Source organism: Zootoca vivipara, chromosome 7 (assembly GCF_965207765.1).
Source record: "Zootoca vivipara chromosome 7, rZooViv2.hap1.1, whole genome shotgun sequence".
Classification (NCBI taxonomy): Eukaryota; Metazoa; Chordata; class Lepidosauria; order Squamata; family Lacertidae; genus Zootoca; species Zootoca vivipara.
The window spans coordinates 53,720,921-53,745,994 of record NC_142590.1 but is presented as its reverse complement, the minus strand read 5'-3'; the positions used below and the strand labels follow the sequence as shown (position 1 = coordinate 53,745,994).

The 25,074-nt window shown below is 43.0% G+C and overlaps 1 long non-coding RNA gene across 1 annotated transcript; it reads left to right on the top strand.

Annotated features, from left to right (window-relative positions):
• The first annotated feature begins 11,419 nt into the window (after nucleotides 1-11,419).
• LOC148685084 (uncharacterized) lies at nucleotides 11,420-16,633 on the top strand. Its single transcript, XR_015950911.1, has 3 exons — nucleotides 11,420-11,552; nucleotides 11,831-11,932; nucleotides 14,997-16,633. It is a non-coding gene; the product is annotated as an uncharacterized LOC148685084 (long non-coding RNA).
• The last annotated feature ends 8,441 nt before the right edge of the window (nucleotides 16,634-25,074 follow it).

Here is a 25,074-nt window from a genome sequence, read left to right as displayed (position 1 = left end):
AGCTTGTAGCCAGGGCTCCTGCAACAAACAGCTGTGCAAGCCTTTGAGAGATAGAGATGTGAGAGGGCATCACAGGAAGGGAGGGAAGGAAAGGGGGACAGAGGCCAGTGTTGCCTGTGGCACCCCCCTGACCATCCTTCAAGGCACCCCAGGGTGCCACGGCACACTGGTTGAAAACTATTGGCATACTATTGGTCCATTTTCCCTTTAACGATAGGAGAGGATGGGCTCAGCACATGGGAACACAGGAAAGAAAAGGACATTTTGAGGTACAAATGTAAATGCTGTCAAATGACACAACACTAAATTGCAAGCAAGGTAACCTGTGGGGTAGATGTGGCCCCTGACAGCTGATGCTAAAAGACAGATGGGGAAGCGGGATAATTTAGGTGAGCTCGTAATTAGAAGCAGCTTCCTTCACTTCATGAATCACCATGGCATTCAAACTATCCTCTGTGCCACCAGGAAAGGGACTGATCTCAAGCCAGCTCTCTGTTGCCACATCCCAAATGACCCCAGTGTGCCCTGCAGGAAAAAGAATTAAGTTGTCTGTTTTGGATTATGGGCTCAATCGATGCATACAGTAACTGCTCCTGGGAACTGGTTTGGGCTGTGGTGATGTAAACATATAATTAAGGCCACGCTCAGTCAATAATTCATCTGAACAACACAGGATGAGGCTGTTCTGTAGAGGACAAAGTATGCTAACCTGCTGCCCACTTGGACTCTTGCTGAAGAAGACCCGTTGAAATGAATGGAAGGCATTAGGTGGCAATGATGTCCTCTTTGTGCTTTTCTAGCAACACTCCTGATGAATTTTTCACATCCAAAGTGCGTTTCAATTTGAAATTCTAGGGACGTTAAAAATTCACAGCCCTTTTGTGATTTTTTTCAAAGGAGCTCTGGCTGTTTAATATTGCATCTCCCCACCCCTCTCTTATATATAATTTGCAGTTGGTTAGTTTTGTTCAAGCGGTAAACAGTCATCTGACAGGAAATCAAGCTCCCACCTCAATTTCTGGTAAGCATAGTCGTAAGCGTAGCAGAAGGAAAGGTTTTTCAATAATGCAAGTAAGGAAATCAGATTCAAAGACTTCTTCATGGAAATAATGTTATTTTTTGAAACCACACCAAGAACATTGAATCACCAATGAGGGAGCCTCAGTTTCTTCCTCTCATTGTAAACATACTGTAGATTTTCACAAATATATGCTACGAGTCTTAATATGTTTAGGAGATAATTGCTTGAGGGAAGAGCATCCAAATTGCTTAGTAAAATGTTGTTTCATTGGCCAGGATCCAAACATCTACTTTAGCAGGGCTCAAGGGCATAGGCATGTCCAGCAGGACTTCTGACTTTCACATCTTTGAGTGACGGACAACAGTACCATATCACAAACTGTATTTTAAAGTGCCCCTGGTATCAGGCAGTTCAAGAAAGACAGGTTCAAAATTCACTTGTGTGTGCAGAACTAGCCACACCTTTATTTTTATTGTATCTTACATAGATATTTAGATCAGATCCATCATTTCTGCTTGTTGCACCTTTGAGCTAGGTTCTTCCAAAATGCGCTCTCTCAGCCGAAACACACATGTACACAATCTGCTTTCCTGCAGATTGACACACCTGGCTGCAACCCAAATCTCCCTTGACCACAGCCCTTTTGTGTACAGCAGCCAGAGGAGAAAGGTGGGATGGCTTGGAAATGGCGAGCAATTGGGATCCGATTGGGCCCAATGCTATTCAATGACTGAGGCCAGCTGTTGTGGGATGGTCAAGCCAGGAGATGCCAAGGCATGGTTTGCAGTGGAACCTGGGGGAGGTTCCAGCAGGGTTTTTTTTGGGGGGGGGGGTCCACTGCCTGATCCCTGGGAACTTGATGCTGAGGATCCTATCTTGTGTCGCTGTTCCACTCAGCTCAGCGGCAGATCACCAGTTTTGCATACAGAAGGTTCAAGGTTTGATCTCCAGGTAGGAACTGAAATCCTGGAGAACCACTTCCAGTCAGTGGAGACAATTCTCAGCTAGAAGGACCAACAGTTTGACTCAATGTTAAGGCAGCTCCCTATGTTCCTATGATTGGCATGTGGAAGGAGGAATGCTGTACTGATGGAATGATGACATCACTCTGTCGGCATTGGCCAATGGGAGGCCAGCTTAGTCAAGACTCAGGAGAGCTGAGGAGAGGGACAACTCTGGCCAATTAAAACTACCCCCACTCTGGCCCAATGCAAGGGGAGTTTGGATTGGTCTGCCCAGGTTGATTAAAAAGTGCCACAAATAGGGATACCTGACGAATCAGTTCTTTATGAATTCTGATATGAACGTACCTAGTTTACTCCTCCCAGACTAATATGTGCCCTGGAATGTACTTTGTGGACTTTGCACATTTTGCAATGCTTAAAAACACCTCTAACACATCTCTATCAAAAAAGTTTAGAAAGTTGGATTTTGTGAGAAAATAAGTTCAAAAATACATATTATATTTATATTTCCATGAAGAATTCCTTCAAAAATCACAGCCTAAGAAGAAAACAGGATGGAACGGATTTATGAAGTAACACAAACAAAATTGGCACAGACCCCAAACCGACTGATCCACCCATCTCTAAAAACAATTAGAGACAAGGAAATGGTTTTCCAAAAGTCTGTCAGGATCTGGTGGGGGCAGCTGCTGCAAGCAGCCACACCCCATCTTAGAGGTTTCTTCACGCAGCTCCATTGATCCTGAGCTGCTTTTTCTCCTCATTCAGTAGCTTTGTTTACACTGCTGCACCCAGAGGCAAACTCTGGGCTGAGTTGCCCCTCCTTCAACAGACTAGTTCAGCACCTCAGCCTCACCATCATGTCTGTGCTTTGCTCTCTTTGTTTCTGAGGGCCACCTGGCAGGCCCAACTTAAAGCTAGAATACTGCAATGCACTCAGCAAAGGGCTGCCCTTGGGGACTACGGACTCTGATTTGGTTGACATCCATCTGTCTTAGGAGTTGAAGTCAAACTGTTGGAAGGTTGCAGCGCCTGTTGTGGCTGTAGAGACCGAAACAGGAGAGACATGTTTTATTGCAGCTGGGGCAGATGAAGTTACCTGGCTGCATTGCTGCAGATGCACCATAACATTTCTTCTCTCTGCGCTCCTCTCAGTGGTCATTCCTTCTCTCATTAAAGTAATCTATAGAAGGATTTCAAATATGAACAATATGAGTAGTGAAAAATATACATTGCACGTCAAGCCACCGAAACCCGCCCCCAAGGAAATAAAGACATGATGAAGACAAAATTTAGTTTAAATGTTAATGGGCAAATTTAGGCCACAACTTTACTGAATACACAAATGTGACTGGTATTGGCTTAGGCATTGGTATCAATAACGATAACTGGCTCCTGCCCCACCCTGCAGGGAGCCTGAAAGGCTACACTACCAGCAGGGGGAGCTCCATCAACGGCTATTGACTGGTGCTCACCCCTGGGGTTCCCAGGGGTCCTGGCATGGCCCTAGCCCAACCCTGGGCTTTGGACAAGATCCAGACCCCCGGATCCAGACCCCCCCCTAGGAAAAAAAACTCTGATCCAAACAAGAGCAAATCACAAGTTAGCTAATAGAATCCCAAAGTGGCAGGAAGGCAGGCCAGATCTTCAAACAGCGCTTTACCATCTGAAGAGTCGGCATTCATATGTCTCAAGGTGAGCGAGATAGATAGCATCAAGGAGGCGTTTTCAGCAGCCTCACACTGTCACGAAACCATGTCATGGTATTCAGAATTGTGACTGCTGCCCATTAACAAAAAAGGCCATTTTAATTTTTGTTCTGCTCCCGCATTGTTCCTTTCTCTGTGTGATGCGTAAATTCTAGTGCTGGTGCAGTTCTTGCTGAACACAAAAGGCAAGACTGGAGCCCAAGTTGCACGAAAGCCTGTTTTACAGCATTTGTCTCCATCTTATTGAGCCAACACCTCCTGTTTCAGACAGATTGTAATTCTCTGTACCATGACATGCTGCCCAACATGCATCTGTTCTATGGAAACATTATTTTCCTTTTCGATCCAGCTAAAGAGTCAAACATACAAATATTTATCTGGGAATCCAATTTGTTTTCTCCAAGATTTCCTATAGATCTTATTCTCTGTGGCGTGTTCCCTTGCCTTTTGCCCTCCAGATATTTTGGACCATGACAGTCAAACTGGCTGGAGTTGATGGGAGTTGTAGTCCTAAACACTTGCAGGGCACCGGGTTGTGAAAGGCTGTCCTAACTTATATCAAGTGAAGTTGATAAGATTGGCAAACTCCAGACACAAAGTCCAGAAGTAAAGGTAAGTGTTCAAGATGGGTCCCAGGGCTGCACAAATAATTTCCTTTCACTCCCATTCATTTTTGCATTTCTTCAGCCAAGATTCTGTCTTATTTTCTTCAGATGGCAATTGTTTTTTTAAAAAAATCTTTTCCGTTTGTCTTTAAAGTTTGCAGTTTTAATGTGTGCTGCAGCATGATAAATATAATGAGTTCATGTTATATATTAGGACTGTGCATGCCCCTGACCCGGTTCAGGGAACTTGCACAAGTCCAATTATTTAATTCAGATTTTAAACTAATTTAACATGTGGTTGCCATTGGGTGGTGGATAAAGGGAGATGCAGGTAGAGACTCTCACCTGTGTCTCCTCTGCCCACCCCGACCAAGTGTTTGATCAGGAGTTAAAAGCCTAATCAAACATGCAGTTGGTGGTGGTGAGAAGAAGAGGATCAAGTGTCTGTTCCTGAACCTCTTGCTCTTGTTGCTGACCACATGTTTAGATAAGGTTTAAAACCCAGGTTAAACATGTGGCTGCCTGGCTGCCACCTTTTCCACAGTCCCAGATTACTCCAAATGGACACAACCCACTCTGGGCAAATCCCAGTTCAATTCAAATCAGCCTGTTTCAGTTGCGATCCAGGATTGGTTTGAAGCCGGTGCACAGCTCTAGCATATACACTGCTTTGAATACATGCCAATTTTGGTAGTATGCATATGTCAAAAATGTAGTTCCATGTTTGCAAGGCTGCAACAAAGGATTTTAAAAAAAATAATTGCATGGGCAAAGATAAGGCACCTTGCCATGACTTTCAGGTCAGAATATGCATAGATCAGATCTCTAAAGCAGGCATCCCCAAACTTCGGCCCTCCAGATGTTTTGGACTACAATTCTCATCATCCCTGACCACTGGTCCTCAGCTAGGGATCATGGGAGTTGTAGGCCAAAACAACTGGAGGGCCGCAGTTTGGGGATGCCTGCTCTAAAGCATTCCTAGCACACATGAAGCATGATCTGGTCTTATGTAGCCTGCTTGGATAGCCACACACTGTCACAGTTCAGCGAGGTGGATGAGGTAATTTAAGACAACCCAGGGAAGTTGGCCTAAATTTTATTTCCCTCTTTTTGGCTCTCTACTCCTCTACATGTTAAAAAACAAACAAAACCAGCCGTCTCATGTGCTAGAGTGACAATGCTGCCAGCAGAACCGTATCGATTGTGTGTTGTTGATTCAGCTTGGCATTCTGCAAGTGTTCCGAACTGCCTATTTATCTAGGAATTACCAGTGCAGGGTGGACCATTAGAGGCTCCTGAAATCCTATTACCCTAGCAGTAAGCCTCATGGAACACAATGGCACTCATTGAGTTGTTGTTGTTTGTTGTTTAGTCGTTTAGTCGTTTCCGACTCTTCGTGACCCCATGGACCAGAGTACGCCAGGCACTCCTGTCTTGCACTGCCTCCCGCAGTTTGGTCAAACTCATGTTCGTAGCTTCGAGAACACTGTCCAACCATCTTGTCCTCTGTCGTCCCCTTCTCCTAGTGCCCTCAATCTTTCCCAACATCAGGGTCTTTTCCAAGGATTCTTCTCTTCTCATGAGGTGGCCAAAGTATTGGAGCCTCAGCTTCACGATCTGTCCTTCCAGGGAGCACTCAGGGCTGATTTCCTTCAGAATGGAGAGGTTTGATCTTCTTGCAGTCCATGGGACTCTCAAGAGTCTCCTCCAGCACCATAATTCAAAAGCATCAATTCTTCGACGATCAGCCTTCTTTATGGTCCAGCTCTCACTTCCATACATCACTACTGGGAAAACCATAGCTTTAACTATACGGACCTTTGTCGGCAAGGTGATGTCTCTGCTTTTTAAGATGCTGTCTTTGGATTGACCATGGATTGCCCTGTAATTCTAACTGGAAACATTGACGGTGCCTAAAGATATGACTAATTTACCCATACTAGATGAGGCAACAGAGATCCGTGGTAGGCTCTTTCATCTCCTTACATTTTGGCAATAACAGCTTCAGGATGATTTCTTTAAAATAGATGCTGCTGCAAAGACCAGCCTTTGAGTATGTGGAATTTTTATCAGGAATATAGTTTGGGGCACCCCCCCCCTCTCCAGTGTCATGGTTCCAATCCAGCTCACCCCTTGTATTTAGCAAAATGGAAAGAGACAGGATACCTGGCCATGGGTCTCCATAATCTGAATCAGTTTGGCTCACTAATGGGCCAAAAATATGTTCTGTGGTGGCTATGTGAAAACATCTTGGGAACAAATATATGATGAAATAAAGAAGATGTTAAAATATACTTTTCCCAAGAAACCCGAAGCCTTCTTGCTAGGGCTGATGGGAAATGAAATTAGTAAGAACGATTGAAAAATATTCATGTATGCCACCACAGCGGCGAGAGTGGTGTTAGCTCAAAGGTGGAAAACAACAGAAATCCCAACAATAGATGAGTGGCGGGCTAAACTAATGGAATACGCGGAGCTGGCAAGGATGACAGGGCGAATAAGGGATCAAAAAGACCAAAGGTTCCAAAAGGATTGGAATAAATTTGTGGAGTATTTAAAGGAATATTGTAAAAATGTGAAGACGCTGGTAGGACTAACATAAAAACTGAAACAAAAAGAATAGATACCTATGTCTGTGAACAAGATAAAATGAAAAAATATTAAAGAGAAAGACAGGGGAAAATTGGGAAAGGCACATAAAAATAAAAGAAGATTCTGGAAAAGCAAATGAAGGGAAGAAGGGAAGTCGGGTTTGGCAAAACATCAGTATATATGAGAAGATTATATAAATATGATTATGGATGTATGAACTGTATAAAATAGAGGTTTGTATTAATATAATAACCGATTATTAGAGGTACAACAATATAGGAAATTGTGGATTAAGGTTATTTTGAAAATATTTGTTTTGTATATGTGAAAATAATAAAAATCAATTTTTTAAAAAAATGGGCCCAAAACATGTTCGTAGTACATTCTCAGAGACTGTGTTGGGTCCATAGAAGGCATGGTAGTCAAAACGCTGGAAATGGCTAAATTTCTCATTCTTACAGGAGCTGCAGGGACATGCTTTGAGCCTCACCCCTATTGTCCTCCAACTCATGAAACTGGAAACCCAGCCAGATGAGCAGGGTATAAATATAATAATAATAATAATAATAATAATAATAATAATAATAATAATATCTACTCACAAGTTCAGCTGCAGCATGGATGGAGCCTTTCTTACTTCTGGAGGCTCCCTATGCAACACAGAACCCTGGATATTCACAACTAGAAAAAGCTGCAGCCAGAAACTAACATCTGATCCACACTATGCATTTAAAGCATATTTGATGCACAATCTAGGGACAAGTCTCTATTGGAGCAGCTGTTCTTTCAGATATGCAGGCCTCAAGTTATATAGCTGAACATAATAATAAAACCTACACATCAACTGCATTCACACAATTGATATAATGTCTCATTTGTTGCCCCGCCCCCAATATTTCCACTTTCAGCACACTCGCCTGGTAATTCCCCCTCCCCTGTGCATAACTCAGTGAAATAGACCCAAAGTGTGGCCGTTCCATTCCTCTCAATGGGAACTTGCCCAGGTAATGAGATTTCTTGCAGCCCCAGAAAAGATTCTGAACTGAGTGGCAATGTAGGGGGACTGAAGCATTCGAGCGAGAAAGAGATGTGCGCATCTAGACATCCAGGTACAGTCAGGAAGATGAAAAGTGAGATGGATAGATGTTGGTGGAAGAAAGCTAAGGCACAATGAAGCTAGCCAGATAATAGGAGATGCAGGAATGGACTGGTGAGATGATGGATGATGTTTAGGAACGGAAAGACAAACATACGGCTGGACATATATAGTTGTCATGGTCTGCAAGACAGATGGTTGAGGGAAAGCCAATAATAAAGTGCAGCAAGTTAAGTGATGGACAGGAAGGATAATGGTGAAGACGGATTTACTGTAAGCAAATAAACAAAGCACATGCAATTCTGAAGCAGGAATCAAAATAGCTTTTGAAAGCAGGGAACCTCCGTCCAGCATGCAGCCAAAGGGTTACTGAAATGATCCAGGAATATAATTTGCTTTCCCTTTATAAACATGGCTTCTATTAGGAAGATAAATATGAAGCAGTACGATGGGGGGGGGGCTGTTTGTTTAGTAGCTGGTTCTGAGTCTTTGGTCGGTGAATATAGGTAGGGGCACATTTTTGGTCCAAGAGACCTACATATAAGCCTCTTATAGGGATTGAAAAAGAGCTGTTAGCATGATCCTAGCAAAGGCCATGCCAGCAGCTACAGAGAAGGTAGCCCTGGGTGTGAGTCACAGCTGTAGCCAAGGATGCACTGGGTAACAAGACATGTGGCCAAAATTGGTACTACAAGACAGGGAGTAGAGCAAGATGCAGATGCCTCATCCAGCATGGGCAGTGGTCAGGAATGCTAGAGTTGTAGCCCAATGACATACAAAGGACCACAGGTTTACCATCTCTGCTACCTATGGTTACCAGACATCTCCGTTTCCTGGGGACAGTCCCCTGATTAAAAAAAAAGTGTCCCCGGATTCTTTGAAAAAAAATCTAGTAACCTTACTAGGGGTCACAGCAAGCAGTTTCAGGAAATGTAAAGATTTCATGCAATGGACCACAGAATCAACTCAACGGCCCAGAATAAAGTTCCGTGATCATCAAGCAGGAAATTATTAAAGTACACAATCTACACCTTTGTTTTGGCCACAGTACCATTGTAGCCAATGGTAGTTCTACTTAGAGTAGACCCATTGAAATTAATGGACATGACTAACTAACATCCTTTAATTCAATGGGTCTACTCCGCGTAGAATTTAGTGGGCGACAAACTCAAGTGTCTGAGACTTAGGCTGTGTGCACACTATACCTTTAAAACACATTCAAAGCACATTCTTCCCCCCCAGAGAATATGGGCACTGTAGTTCACCCTTCACAAAGGCCACATTCACACCAAACATTTAAAGCACCATGGTATCATGTTAAACAGTCATAGCTTCCCCCTAAGAATTCTGGACGTGTAGTTTGTAAAGGGTGCTGAGAATTATTACGAGACTCCTATTCCCCTTCCAGAGCTACAATCTACAGAGCTCCCTGTGAAGAAGGATTAATAATTAAATCACTCTGCGAAGGACTGATAGTTAAACTACTCTGTGCCCTTAACAAGCCACAGCTCCTAGAAATCTTTGAGGGAATCCATGTCTGTTTAAAGTGGTACTTTAAATGTATGGCACAAATGTGGCAATTGCTGCAATTTCTATCAACCCTTAACAATCAATAGTGTCCAGGATTCTCTGAAGGAAAAAATTATGCCTCGAATGTGCTTTAAAAGTATAGTGTATGCAGACACACACACACACACACACACACACACACACACACACATTTCTTTTGTTTACAAAAGTATGTCCAATGTCTCTTTTTTTCAAGTTACATTTTCTACAGATCAGTTTCATTTGTTGAGACATTAGTGTTACATTAGGAAGAAAAGGGGGAAAGAGGTGGAGGGGACCATGGTGAGTGGGGGTGGAGTCGGGCGGCGATGTTTCTATTTTACTTAATGTATGTGTGGGGTTTTGTGTCAGCGTCGCTTGTGCGGGTTCTCTTTACTATTCGTTTGTGTTCCTTTGGTGGTGAGACAGGTTGGGGTTGGCCTAGGGTGTGGTTGTTTGTTTGTGAGCCATACCTGGGTGAAAGCGTCTTCTTCCATTTGTCCCCCTGTCAGTTTCAGTTTGTTGGTTAGTTTCTCTAATAAGGATGTTTCCCATACTATTTGGTACCATTGGTCCATGCTTACTCCTGACAGGTCTCTCCAGTGTCTGGCTATGATGTTTCTGGCTGCTGAGAGTAGGTGGGTTATGAGCTCTTTGTGATGTGAGTGAGCATTATTATCTTGGAAGATATTTAGTAGGGCCAGTTCTGGGGTGACTTCTAATACTTGCTTAGTTATTTTGGATATGGTTGTTGTCCAGAATAGTTGGATTTCGGGGCATTCCCACCACATGTGGAGGTATGTGCCTATGGAGCATTTTGGTGAGGTTCCTGGGCGTATGAGCACTAGTTTCCTTGGTGTTAGGTACCACCTGTAAGTGAGTTTCAGAGTGAGTTCTTTCCTTTTCATTGATATGGATTTAAAGGGAGGTTTAGACCACATTCTGGTCCATTGAGTGGGGTTAATCTCATAGCCTATGACGTCATCCTCCCATTGGTTTTTTTATTATGTCTAGGGGGTTTGTGGGATTTTGGAGTAGTATTTTGTATATTGCGGATGCCATCCCTTTACCGTGTCCCTTTGTTGTTAGGAGGAGGTTTTCGAAGGTTGTCAGGGGCCTAGTTGCTGCTGATTTTACTACTGGATTGTTTAAGAGGGCATGCAATTGGTGGCGTGTTAGCCAGTGCATTTGGGGGTCTTCTAGTTTGTCTTGTATTTCTTATGCAGCCTCATATTGAAAGGAGTTGCACTGAATTACAGTTACTGATTGAAAGCTTCCCCTCTTATTTCGTTTGATGGCAAGGCACATAGACAGCTCCATTTTCAAAGCACACCTTTCCAGCTGCTGCATAGGTGCTGATATTTTCCAAACGACAGACCACTTCTCATGAATGAATGAGCAATTCATGGGAACAGCTCGCAGCCAGACCTGGGAGCTGGAGAGCCACTTCCCCAGTTCATGGATGTGGCTAGGAACTCACTGCTTACATTACTCAGTCAGGGGGAAGAGAAAAAAAACTGAACAACATGCACTGCGTTCATTCTTGACAAATAATTTGATGTTGCACGGAAACTGTTAGCAGAATAAACAGCCCTGACCCAAGAATCTGGGTTCACTTCCCTGTTTTGCCACCCAGGTCCTAATTAAGGAAATGGAGACTATCTCCATGGGTTGTTATTTGCTCGAGTACACTTAACCCAACAGTATGAAAGCTCTCTGGTGCTATCTAAATAATCATCCAGCCCGCAGCTGTGTCATGCAGGCAGCTCAATTCCATTATCACTTCACTATGGGGCCAAGCTAAGAGTGGCTTTGGATGTGTCTCCAGGTAACAGCTCAAAGCAAAAAATGCAGAAGCAGACAAGGTGGCAGAACAAAAGTGGCAGCAGGCTGGGCAACAGGGAGAATGCAGCAAAGTGTCTGTGCATCTCTTGGGATCACTTCGTTTCAAGGGCGCCAGGAGTGTTGAGAGTCAATAATCAGAGTTTTAGAATAACAGGCAGTTTGCTGTTACAGGTAGGTAACCATGTTGGTCTGCCATAGTCGAAACAAAATTTTAAAAAAATTCCTTCCAGTATTACCTTAGAGACCAACTAAGTTTGTCATTGGTATGAGCTTTGGTGTGCATGCACGCTTCTTCAGATACACTGGAACAGTTTGCTGATATCAGTTGCCTTTGTCTGCAGATGGGGAATGACAGTCCTTTCGGGTTGCTATGCTTTTACGCCCAGTTCCAAAACTGCTGGGGATATATATATATATAAGGAATTTCCCTGCCTTCTTTCTCCATCCAGTGAAAAGAGATGTTGTTCGTGGCAATCTATGTGAAGCACTTGGGAAGATGCACTGTTGCGCCTGGCAGTGGCATCTGCTGGGCATCAGCCACCAGAGAAATGGTATGTGTCACCGTGGAAACTTATTATAGAATCATAGAACTGTGGAATTGGAAGGGACCCAAAGAGTCCCCTAGTCCAACCCCCTGCAATGCAGCAACCACAGCTAAAGAATCCATGACAGATGGCCATCCAACCCTGTTTCTATGGAGGCGCAGGTTACTACAACAGCTAAGGTGACATTTTTTCACCTTCGCCGCATTAAGTAGTTGGTCCCTTACCTTTCCCACCCTGACCTGGCCACAGTGATCCATGCGATGGTCACCTCCAGGCTGGACTACTGTAATTCGCTCTATGTGGGGCTGCCCTTGAAGCTGTCCCAGAAACTCCAGCGGGTGCAAAATGCTGCAGCGAGGCTTCTCATGGGGTCCCTGCCATGGGAGCATATTCTCCCAGTGCTTTTCCAGCTGCACTGGCTCCTGGTGGAGTACAGGGTCAGATTTAAGGTGCTGGTTTTGACCTTTAAAGCCCTTTATGGCCTAGGACACTCATACTTACAGGACCGTCTCTCCCGGTATGCCCCGTGGAGGACTTTAAGGTCCATAAATAGTAACACCTTAGAGGTCCCGGGCCCATTGGACAACAGATTAGCCTCAACTAGAACCAGGGCCTTCTCAACACTGGCCCCGACCTGGTGGAATGCTCTGTCTCCTGAGACCAGGGCCCCGCAGGACCTGATTTCTTTCTGCAGGGCCTGTAAAACAGAGTTGTTCCGCCTGGCATTTGGCCTGGAGCCAACCTGATCCCCTCCCCCATTTTCCCTTTCCTTTTCCCTTTTGTATGAGGCTGCATTTTTATTTTCTATTTTTTAATTTTTTAATTATAATTTAATTTTAATTGTATTTAGTTTTGTTGTTGAATTGTATTTTAACTAGTTGTTTTATATTTGGTGTTAGCCGCTGTGAGCCCAGCCTTGGCTGGGGAGGGCGGGGTATAAATAAAATTTTATTATTATTATTATTATTATTATTATTATTATTATTATTATTAACAAACCTCCAGTGAAGGAGAGTCCACCACCTACTGAGGTAGTTCATTCCACTGTTGAACAAAAAGTTATTAATGTTTAATCGGAATCTCCTTTCCTGTAATTCTAATCCATTGGTTCAGGTCCTACCTTCTGGAGCAGCAGAATGAATGTCTGTCAAATGATCTCCAGGACATCTGGCCATTCTAAAATCTTCCCCTCAACCGGAGAGGTTAAAAAATAAAAGGGTGAATACTGAGAGATGAATAACACAATGCAACACAATGTTCTGTTATGCCTGACAGTGCAGAATACGACTTGTGAGCGCTTCTGAGTTTTATATTGTGATGGGATTGGGGGCTGGGCTGTATGATCTCTCAGCATCACTTCCACCTCAGTGGAAAAAATCTGTTTGAAAAAAAATCTGATTCCTCCCCCCCCCTCCTAATCTGCATTCCTTCTAAATATTCAGCTACTGGCACTTTGGACTGAAGTCCCCTCGGTTTCAGACTGGTATGCTATCAGCAGCCACCTTGGCTGTCTGCTGAGTTTAGTTTATTCCCAGTGCTGACTCCACACACACACACACACACACACACACACTGGTGTGGCATTTCTGCATTTGCTATAATTTATTCTGGCTCACCTGTTTGTTTTCATGACAGGTGTCCCTAGTATTTAGCTGCTTTCTCCATGGTTAGCTGAATATGATTAATAATGTGGAAGGGATGAAGGGAAGGGCAGGCTCGCCAGCTTGACTCTGACCTTGAGAGGCAAGGAAAAAGGCAGGAATGGTTGCTATGAAGAAGAGAAGCAGCGTTCTGAAAGGCCCAATGCAACTGGCCAGTTTCACCAACTGAACGAGTAGAGCAGTTTGTTTTTTGCAGGTAGGAGAGAGCGCCTCGCTTCTTCCCAGAGCTTAAATGCCTCCCCTTTGGGGAGGACATTATCAAGCTGGAGCAGCTTCTCCAGTTGGATGGAAGTGGCTACTGGCACCATCCCCAGAGTAAGTCTGGTGGCTTGGTCTGAATTGCCCTAGGCTGCTTAATCCCTGGCAGAAGCACTTAAGCGGCACTCAGAGGCTTCTTTCCAAGCGAACACTCCCTTCTCTTTGGCAAAACTCACCGCGGAGTACGGGATAGTTCAAGGAGGGGGCGAGGTAGAGAGGAGCAGTTTTGGAAGTGGGGATATTGCAGTGCATACTTTATACAGTACATCAAGAGGAAATACAATGTTTAATATTTCTTCTTCCTCTGGAGCTGGCTGGATGTACCCGTAAGCACAAACAACAGTGGAAAAACAAGAAGGCAATATGACTAGAGAGGTGACTCTCTGCCCTTCATGGCCCTGGGCATGATGATAGCTGACACAATTTCATGCTTATCATCAAAAAGAAGCTCTGGAAATAAATTATTCAAAAAACAAAGGTGGTGGTGGGTTTTTGTGTGTGCAAATAATATTAAATGTCGGCAGAAAAGGGCAGGAAACACATATTACTTATGAATCCTGTGGCACTTTATAGTATACCAACCACTTGTTGTTCATTCCTAAATTTGGGAAGAAAGGTCGTAAATATTCCCTTTGGTGGGGGATGAGAGATAATGGTTTGTCCAAGGTTACCTAGTGAGTCTAGTAGAGCAGAGTTTCAGAAAAAAGTCTTCAGCATTTGAGGCTTTTCCAGACAACCTGTTTATTCAGCATTCACCCCGATTTGTTTATGCAATGGTGAGACTATGTCTGGTCTTTTTTTTAGTGTTCATTTTGATTTCCTTATAGGGCAAAAAAACCCCCCATACATTCTGTTTTGCTTGGGTCTTCCTGTTCATCATTTATTCATCCCACACGTTTCAGTGCATTTCTCCACCATGCTCTTAACCGCAAAAAGTCCAGTTGTTGTTGTTGTTTTTAAAATTATTTGTTGTGCTGGGGTGACAAAGCCATTTGATCCACTTTAATTCTGTAAACATAAAGTTCTGCCATTTGTTTGAATCCCTCTCACAGAGCAGCGATGGTCTGGAGGTGCTGTTGGTCTACAGCTAAACTATACATGCAGCAGAATCAAGAGATACATGTAAAATAACATTCTGCTCTAACCACCAGTTGCCTTGGGGATGCAGAACTGGAGAAAAGCACACTCTGGTCCCATCCATCAGCCTAAGGGCCACTAGGACTTCGTGCTCCCTGCACAGAACCAGTAGAAGTCTGAACTCTCTGCCTTCCTGGGTAAACATTATGGCAAGAGAGAGACCAGCTTGACTCTATCCACCAGTCTACGAAGATGCAGCTGTTTGCTTTCCTCTTCCCCACTCCTCCTTTTTCCTTCTGTATCTTGTCTGTTAGATGAAACATGAAACTTCAGACAGGGACTGTCTTGCCTTTTAACATCTGCACAAAACAATGCTTAGAAAATTTCAGGTGCTTTTATAAGTGTTAAGCACATAGATACACACATTTTCACTTCAGGCTACATGTGGAAGTGTTGACATTTTGAGGTAACTTTCTGAAATACAAAACATCTAATCAAATATACTGAATTTATCTCTTTCTTTCTTTTTAAATCAGTGTTTGTTTAAAACAAACAAACAAACAAACAAACAAACAGATCTTTACCTACTCTTTAAAAAAAATTGTTTTGGAAATGTCAACTTTCTCTTTAGCTACAGCCGATGGTGGCAATGATGCGGGCTGTGAGAAGTGGGAAGTTTGTTAACCTCCCAAAGAAGCCCAGGGCAATGTTATTTGTAGCTTTGGTGATTTGTGTGTCCATCAGATTTGTGGGAATTACACAGCACATCTTCAATGGAGGAAATAATTCACAAGGAAGAAAGCCTAGAGGTCAATCACAGGCAGACAAGTTTTGCTGGATGTATTTCCATCTTGGCCAATCGTTGGTCAGAGATTCCACCCTGGCTGGGTTTTTTTGGGTGGGGGTGTTGGTTGGTTGGTTCTGGTCCTCCTTTGAGAAAACACATTACACTCTGCCCAAATCCAGTTCTTCAGGCTAGTATGTTATTAACCTGCTGTTTCATCTGCAGGAAGATTAGCAAGCTGGCCAACTTTTAATTAATTGGAGCAATACTTCAGAGCATTAATATCAGCCACTATTGGCACACTCCCGAAGCTGGGTCAGAAGTGCAGTTTCTGGACTGCATGCAACTTTCATTCCACTGCCTTCACAGCTTCTCTCTGCCTTGAAGACAATTGAGAGTGATTGATGGGTAGCCTTCATTAGAAATAAACTCCCTGGATGGTGCAACGTATTAGCTTTTATCTCCGTTTTAACATTCCTCCTGACCAACATGGCAAACTGAAACACCCCCCCCCAATAATTTTTATTTAGTTTCCATTTCTAATATCCAATATCCAAATTTCATTACACATACACCACAGTTCCTTCAACTTTGTATATACATAAAGCGAAAAATAAACAGGGCACCAAAAAAAAGAAAGAAAAGAAAAAGACATATCCATAAAACTAACATTTATGCAAATACTAAAATGTGACTTCCACCCTACCTTCCTCTGTCTTTTTAAAGTCTTACTTTAGCTTACGCAGTTTAACATTCTTTATGTTTTAAATCATGGGTTCACTTTTATTCAATATATTCACAATCATTCAAAATTCTATTTTCATACTTATGTCATTTCGTCTTATATGCCATATAAATTTGTTTAATTGCCTTATTTAGTTATACATTGAATTTGTTATTCTTCCTAAATAACCAATAAAGAATTCTAAACTTTAGTTATGAGGTTGTTTTCATTCTGCTGGTTTGTTTATATTTCCACAATCTTGTCCCTATATTTCATGAATTTTCCCCATTCTTTCTCATACATTTCGTTATCTTGCTGTCTTATTTTTGATGTTAATCTAGCTATCCCCATGTATTCCACCACCTTCTTACACCAGTCCTCTATTGTTGGAATTTGGTCTTGTTTCCAAACCTGAGCTAGGATTATTCTTGCCCCTGTTGTCGCATAGAGGAATAGCTTTACATCATTGTTCTCTACTTCCTCACCTACCAACTGAACTTCCACTCTGCTTTCATGAAGAAGTCCTGTGGCAGCTTCAAAACCCCATGAAGTGCCACTTAGGGACATAGGAAACTGCAAACCTCTGGTCCATCTATCTCAGTACCGTCTACACTGACTTGCAGCAGCTCTCCAGGCTATCAAACCGGAGTCCCACCCCCCCCACCCCCGGTTTAGATGACAGGGATTGAACCTAAGACCTTCTGCATGCAAAGCAGATGTTCCACTTCTGAGCTGTGTCCCTTCCCTCTTAGCCAGGTTTATCTTTCTTTTACCTTGTCTCGAACATATATCCAATATAGAAAGCAAAGTAATCAGAGAAAAAGAAAGGAAACAAACAAACATGCATGACTTTCAGAAAATGCATTTCAAAGTTCAAACTTTCAGAAAATGCATGCAAAGTTGCTAAAGATAAGCATCAAGGCGTTTCATTGCCAGTCTACACAAAAATACACAAAGCAATCTTACTGTTTTGCTAGACATACTCGGCATTCCAGAAATGAGTGCAAGATGACCAATTATCTTGAAAGTGGTTTTAAAAGGGCTTCGTCTGTTCCCATTCTGTTCTGTGCTGTCTAGAGGCCAGGTATCCAGGCACAGAACACATTTCATGCACATTTAAAGCACATGGCTTCCTCCAAAATAATCCTGGGAATTGTAGTTTGTTAAGGGTCCTGGGAATTGTAGTTCTGTGAGAGGGAAACTACCATTCCCGGAGTTCTTAGGGTGAAGCCATGTATTTTAAATATGCCTTGGATGTGCTTTAAATGTAAGGTGTAGTAACATTAATCTCACAACAAATGAAACTGATCTGTAGAAAACACAACTTGAAAAAGGAGACAATGCACATTTTTTTTTTGTAAACTAAGACATCTTTAATAAAAAAAAAATTTAAATGTAGGTTGTAAATGTGACCTAGGAGAGAGCCACAGGCAGAGGGGTACTCAGGAGCTTGTGCACCTCAGGGATAAAATCCAGCCCCTTCTGTGAGTTTTCGGCTTTTTATTTTATTCTAAAGAAGCAAGTTTCTAAGCTTTTGTTATTTGCAGAGGTCGGGAAATCATGGGTGCAGTAAGAAATCAATTTTTCTCTCAGCTAAGATGGAGGAGAAATTAAGTTCAGCATGGAATTCAATGCAAACCTACCTACTATAAATTGGCATTTTCCAAGACATTCTACAAACTTAAACAGTTATCTTTCAAAATTCGCACTTTGCTGAATTTTGTGCCCACATGGTATTTCCCATCTCTGTACAGGTGTAACAACTTGAATAAAATATTGTGGGGGCCCAGGTAAGCCCAACTCCACATAATCAATCACATGACACAGTGCACACAAACCATTTGAATGGCAGTGCCTATCAACTTTGTGGGGGCCGAAAACCCCATGGCGCCTAGGAGTTGGCTCTGTAGAACCCCTCTGTAGAACTGAGTTAAATACACCAGTGGTCTGACTCAGTATAAGGTAGCTCATATATCTATGAGCTTTGGTGCTTTCTATTCAAATGACATTAATTTTTCAGGAATTCTCTAGCCATCCTACCTGCAGATTTGATAAAGCAAAAATGAAACTAATGTACCCACAGTTGGGTCCCCTGCTTTACATCATTTTTGTCTTTACATTCATTTTACATTTTTAAAAATGTAAAACACATGGGAATTCATTTATTTTTTCATTAATTTTAAAAATGAATGCACACTCCTACCATTTACCAAAAAAAAGTTGATTCGTCAGTTATATTACTCTTAGAAAATAACACTTGGGCACTGTCACACATGATTTGGGCTGTTTTTACTTTTAAAAAAAGGAATAGAGAGAAAACACACATGAAAAATTTCATGCAATGCATGATTTGAGCCTGATTCTGCTGTGAAATATCTTTTTGGATGACTCTTCCCTCCATTCAAATTGCAGAATTGATTGAGCAGCTGTTACATATACCAGGCAAACTGCCTTTGCTCATAATGTAGCCTAGTAGTAGTAGTAGTAGTAGTAATTTATTATTTATACCCCACCCATCTGGCTGGGTTTCCCCAGCCACTCTGAGTGGCATCCAACAAAGATTTAAAATACATTAAAATGTCAGACATTAAAAACTTCCCTGAAAAGGGCTGCCTTCTAAATGTCTCTTTGACATCTGATGGGAGGGCGTTCCACAGGGCAGGTGCCACTACCAAGAAGGCCCTCTGCCTGGTTCCCTGTAGCTTTGCTTCTTGCAGTGAGGGAACCGCCAGAAGGCCCTCGGCGCTGGACCTCAGTGTTCGGGCAGAACGATGGGTAGTGTAGTCCATCAACTGCCTCCAGCATAGCCAAGAGTTAGAAATGAGGGGTGCTGGAGTCCAACAAACTATGTAGGATTATAGTTTCCCCAGCCCTGCTAGAGACCATCATATGTAAAGGTCTGAACATTTATTGCCTATCCTGAAGAACTGCCACATCTGATCGGTGCTACAACTTAACTTCCCCCATTTCCAAAAGAGAACCAAACATCTGTTCCTTTTTCTTCCCCCTGATTTTTCCGAGACCAATTCGCCTGTGGCTGTCATTCCAGTTTTAATGCCTTAATTAACATTTTCAAAAGCAAGCAGGTTGGTTATAGCCCCTGGTGAGCAAAATGGAAACAGGCTTAAAAATAAGAGCAAAATAAAACAACATGAAATGAAAACAGGTGATGAAAAACAATCTCTGATTGAATAAGGAGCAACGAGGAAAGCATTGTATGGTGGGGGCGGGGGGGGAGGAGTGTGACCAATTTGCCTTTTACATGATCTGTGCTACCTTACAATGTGTTCTGGCAACATCCTCAAGTTTCAATGGCTGTTGGGGGCATCAGTGTTTGGGAAATGCAGGCCCAGGCAAGGGAAGCAGTGCCTATGAAGAAACCTGCAAGGAGTGTCGCTTTCAATGTATCTTTGCATTTCAATCTGCCACAGAGACAACCACCTTATATGAACCTTACAAAGTAGGGCAGGCGTTCAGCATTGCTAGCATTCCCTTGCCTGCCTCAATGTTGGCAACATGACATCCTCATGGGCGACAATATTCGCAAGGGTGGTTTTTAAAGCACGATCACCTTGCTGTGCCCTGCCGACTGTTGCCAGGCAGGCAGGAAGGGCACATACCTCATTCAGCAGGAGGGCGCTTGGCACTCAGAACATCACAGTGTGGTGCAGATGCTTCCTCCTCTCCTTCCAAAGTCAGGCAATGTGGGGGACTTAACAGCCGAGCTCGTTTCATTTCGTTTTACAAGGCTCTGATTTGCCAAAATAAAAGAGGGCTCGGAAGCGCTGACAAGCTAAGATATTCTCTTTCAGTGGCAGATCAGGTAGCTCATCCTACCACCTCGGGGGCCGTCATCTTCTACAACTCGTTTCTGTCCAGGAGGAGCTTTTAAAATTCATTTACAAATCATATTCCTCGTCCCGGAAGAGGGGGCTTTGCAGGCTCTTCCTCCGCCTTACTTTGAAATTAATTCCACATCTCTGGAGGCCTTAAACGTCTGTGCCTGTTCCCTCTCTTGGTTAGAAACTTTCTCTCGGCGGAGTCTCCCACATCAATCATTCAGCGAGCGGCACACAGGGGGAGGCATGCCTTGCTGCAGAGGAGGCGCCAGCCTTCATTTGCTATTCCTTTTGATTCACCCATCCTTGGGACAAACAAGACCTGTCTCCTTGAACCCACTCTTGATAATATCAGCAGTGATCAGATGCCTTTATGTGTGGGTTTGCCACGTGGGAAGACTCCCCACCTGAAGGTGCAGGATGACCTAATTCTAGAGCCCCGAGCTTCTCCAAAGCAAAAACTCTCTTTCCCCTTACCATCCAACCCCACATCTCTGGGCCCAGTGGCTCATCTTCCTCGATTGCTCTGCTTTCCCTTTCTTCAAGCTTTTGGCCTATGACTTTGAGTAGTTGGATATTTTTTTGATGAACAAGCAATGAAATATTTCTTGGTAGCTGCATGCCCTTTCAATCAGTCAATGCACGAATGCAGGCAAGGAATATATGCAGCCTCCAGTTCAGTGCTTTGCAAGGCGGTGGTTAAATTCCAAGACTGAGAAATGCTTCTTGGCAGGTGTGTTGACCTGAGCATAGGCTATAACAACAAAAGGTATTTCAAGGCCTCTCCAGGAAAAGGAAATGCTTGAAGAATGTGTGGTTCTTAACCCTTTAGCACCACCTCTAAGCAGCCTTCTCTAACCTGGGGCCCTTCAGATATTTTTGACTGCAACTTACAGTCTTACGCAGGCATAAGCAAACTTGGCCCTCCAGATGTCTTGGGACTACAACTCCCATCATCCCTGACCACTTGTCTTGTTAGCTAGGGATGATGGGATTTGTAGTCCCAAAACACCTGGAGGGCCGAGTTTGCCTATGCCTGGTACTGTATATGGCTTAAAGAAGATCAGCAGCAGAACAAGCACCTAATTTTACAAAGCATATCAACTACCAGCCCGTTTTCCACCTGGTCCTCCAAGGAAATTGCTAACTCACACCTCAAAAGCAACAATTAAAAAGCCTAGGCTCATGCATGCATCATTACCTTGTAATTTTGCAAAGAGTACCACATATAAAATGGAACATTCACCCTCTCTTGACTATTTTTGCTTTTCATGTAAGAAATAATTTTAAGACAAAGTATGAGAGAATCATGATGCCAGTAGCAGCACATATAATACAAGTCAATCAATAAGAGGTGATTTCTCCCCCTTCAATACACAAATTAAATAACAATTAATGAAAACAAAGTAAAATCTCATTTTCGTTTGTCTTATATCTGGTCTCACTGCTTTCCCAGTGTGGTGTAGTGGTTAGGAGCAGTGGACTCGTAATCTGGTGAACCGGGTTCGATTCCCCGCTCCTCCACATGCAGCTGCTGGGTGACCTTGGGCTAGTCACACTTCTCTGAAGTCTCTTAGCCTCACTCACCTTACAGAGTGTTTGTTGTGGGGGAAGGGAAGGGAAAGGAGATTGTTAGCCGCTTTGAGACTCCTTAGGGTAGTGATAAAGCAGGATATCAAATCCAAACTCTTCTTCTTCTTCTTCTTCTTCTTCTTCTTCTTCTTCTTCTTCTTCTTCTTCTTCTTCTTCTTCTTCTTCTTCTTCTTCTTCTTCTTCTTCCCAATTAATGGCACCCTGCTTCCCACCCTGCTTTTGCTCCATCTTCCTCCATCTTGTTCTGTGGACTGATTCAAAGTCAATATAGATGTTGTCCTTGAAGGTCATTTTGAGGAGAGGCCAGTATTGCTTACGGGATCACTTGCTCACTCTTTCCTTGCCATCTCATAGCACAGTCATATGTTTGCTTACTGGGAAGTGTGTCCTACTGTCTTTGATGGCTCTTGGGCTCTATCTGCATGATACATTTAAAGCAGTATCATACCACTTTAAACAATCTTGACTTCTCCCAAAGAATCCTGGGAAGTGTCTTGTTAAGGGTGCTGAAAGTTGTAATGAGACCCTTTTCCCCTCAGAGGGATACGGTTTCGACTGTTCCTAGAAAGAGGGATTGATTGTTAATTGACTCTGAATATTGAAGCTCTATCAGGAATGTTACTGGACCATTAATAAATCAGCTGTGGTACTAGTTTTTCTCTCTGGTGCATTGATATGTGTTAATTTCATAGATTTACTTTGAAAAATCTGGATGATTGCTTGCTTGGCACATTGAGGGGGAAAATATCCACACACGGGCAGGTGTGTATTTTATCAGTGCCTTCCATTGGGGATGCTCTCTGAGCCTGCCTGGGGGAGTTTGAGAATGACTTGACAAAAAAGGAAAAACAAAACATGAAATCTTGTGAATTTGAAAAATGGAACCTTACAAAATGTAAGTGCAGGATCTTCTGCAACAACTACTGAAACCCAGCCAATGAGCAAACAATTTGTGCTGCACCGGCGAGAAACTTTTGAGAAGAGGGCATTGCTAGGAGAATGAAAGCAACAATTTGCTTTGTAATCCCTTTTTAGGCTGACGTTTTAGGGCTGGTGATGCTTGCAGTGGACACAATGTAAGCACATAGCTCCAGAAGCTTGCTTGCCTTGTGTTTTGGAACGAGCCCTGTGCATGGGCTCTTAGCAACTAAGCAATCCTGGAACATGTCTCTGAGAAGCAGCCAAAAGGCATAAAATGTGGATTACTCCTTGCCAGCAAAAGAAGTTGAAATTAAAACAAAATAATCAATCACATGCTGGAAGTAGATACTGCTTTCTAGGAGTATGTGGAAGCCTAAATGTGACATACACCTGCTCACTCTTTATGGCATAAAGATTGGTCTGGATTACCAAGATGTTTCAGTGGGTATCTAGTAGATATGGGTGGCCCCATGATGAGCACTGATCAGGTGGTCTTTGGGTCCACCAATATCTTCCTGCTCTTTGATGCTGTGACTAGTATATGCACCTGGTAACTGAGATCCTTCTTCCTCAGTGACTACAATCTATACATGGTGAAGTTAGAATGGAAATCTATCTCTCGTATTGATCTCAAGTACAAAGTCCCCTACTGGCATCAGAGCAGATGAGATACTTGGCTTGAGCTTACTTTGTTGTCTAGGATATTTGCTAGGACTAATGTTCTCATCCTTGGTGCCAGTGACATTTCAGCTACTAATTTCCCAGGGATGAGAGTTAAACGGACCTACATAGTTCTTCCCCGGGAGGCAGATTTGTCAAGCAATTAGGACACAGCACTGAGAACCATCAGCTAGCAAGCAGAATACCTGCATTTTATTTCAAAAGTGATTGGAATGATACAGATAACTATTCCCCCCGTTGCCCTGCATTGATTTTTGCAGCCAACACTAAGTGGGACTGGGCTATGGACTTCACGGACAAGCTGAAGAAAAGTTAGCTTGCTCATTGAGGCTAAATTTTCATTGCACATCACCCAGATAGGATGAAGAGCAGTATATAAATGCTTTAAAACAATAATTCAAATAATAATGACACATGGCAGCTGCACAAAACTACATTTCTGAATTCCTAATTTCTGATCCAGTGAGTGACCTGGTGCAAGAGATGCCCTTGTTATAGGTCCTAGTCCCACAATTCTTTTGTATGGTGCCCATCAGTCCATTCACAGCTGCTCTAGAAAGTCCCTTTAATGCTCATTTATAAACAGGAAGCATGAATTTTATAGCTAGAAAATTTTACACCAAGGAAACTCAGATTCAATTATTGGACTGAATGGTACAACTGAAGTAAATTGTATTCTTGCAAATTTTATATGTTGTAAAGGAAACAGGTTTTCAAAGAACAGGGGGAAGAATGGATTGATAGGTGGGAATGGGAGACTGTAAGGGCATGGAGACTGGTGGATTGATAGCAAGTTGGAGCAAGAGATTGGGAACTGAGCAGCTTGCTTAAGTCATAACGAACTATCACTGAAGTCTAGTATGGATTCAGAACTTATGTAACAGGATTTAAGCCAAAAGGTAGAAATTACTGCATCATTTAAGATGCCTTCCCCTGAGTCAGGTGAGTGTGCCCATTCAGTATGAGTGCCAGTGAATGAATACACTATGCCCCAGGCTCGCTTCTGTTGCTGCATAATTACCTGACACAATAAGAAGTGATGATCCATGATGGTTATTGATCTGTGGTGATTGTAAATACTGCCATTATCACATGAACAATTGAACGTGTGGTACCACCTTGACTCCTGAATTGGGACCTCTAAAAATCTCAGGATTTTGCAGAGCCAAAAAGCGATACTTGCAGAACTCACATTGGTGGAGTGATTGTTAATTGAGTCATTCAAATTCAGCACTAATTAAACAGATTGGCCTCTTGTGTGATGGTATAGTGCATTTGTCTACTTCAAGGGTAGGCAACCTAAGGCCCGTGGGCCAGATGCGGTCCAATCGCCTTCTCAATCCGGCCTGCAGACGTGTGGGAATCAGCGTGTTTTTACTTGAGTAGAATGTGTCTTTTTATTTAAAATGCATCTCTGCGTTATTTGTGGGGCATAGGAATTCGTTCATCCCCCCCCCCCAAAAATAGTTCGGCCCACATGGTCTGAGGGACGGTGGACCGGCCCACAGCTGAAAAAGGTTGCTGACCTCTGGTCTACTTCTTCTCAGCAATGAGGCCCTCTTACTGTAGCTTCTGCTAGAGGTCCCTGTTTCTTTTATTATTTTTTATAA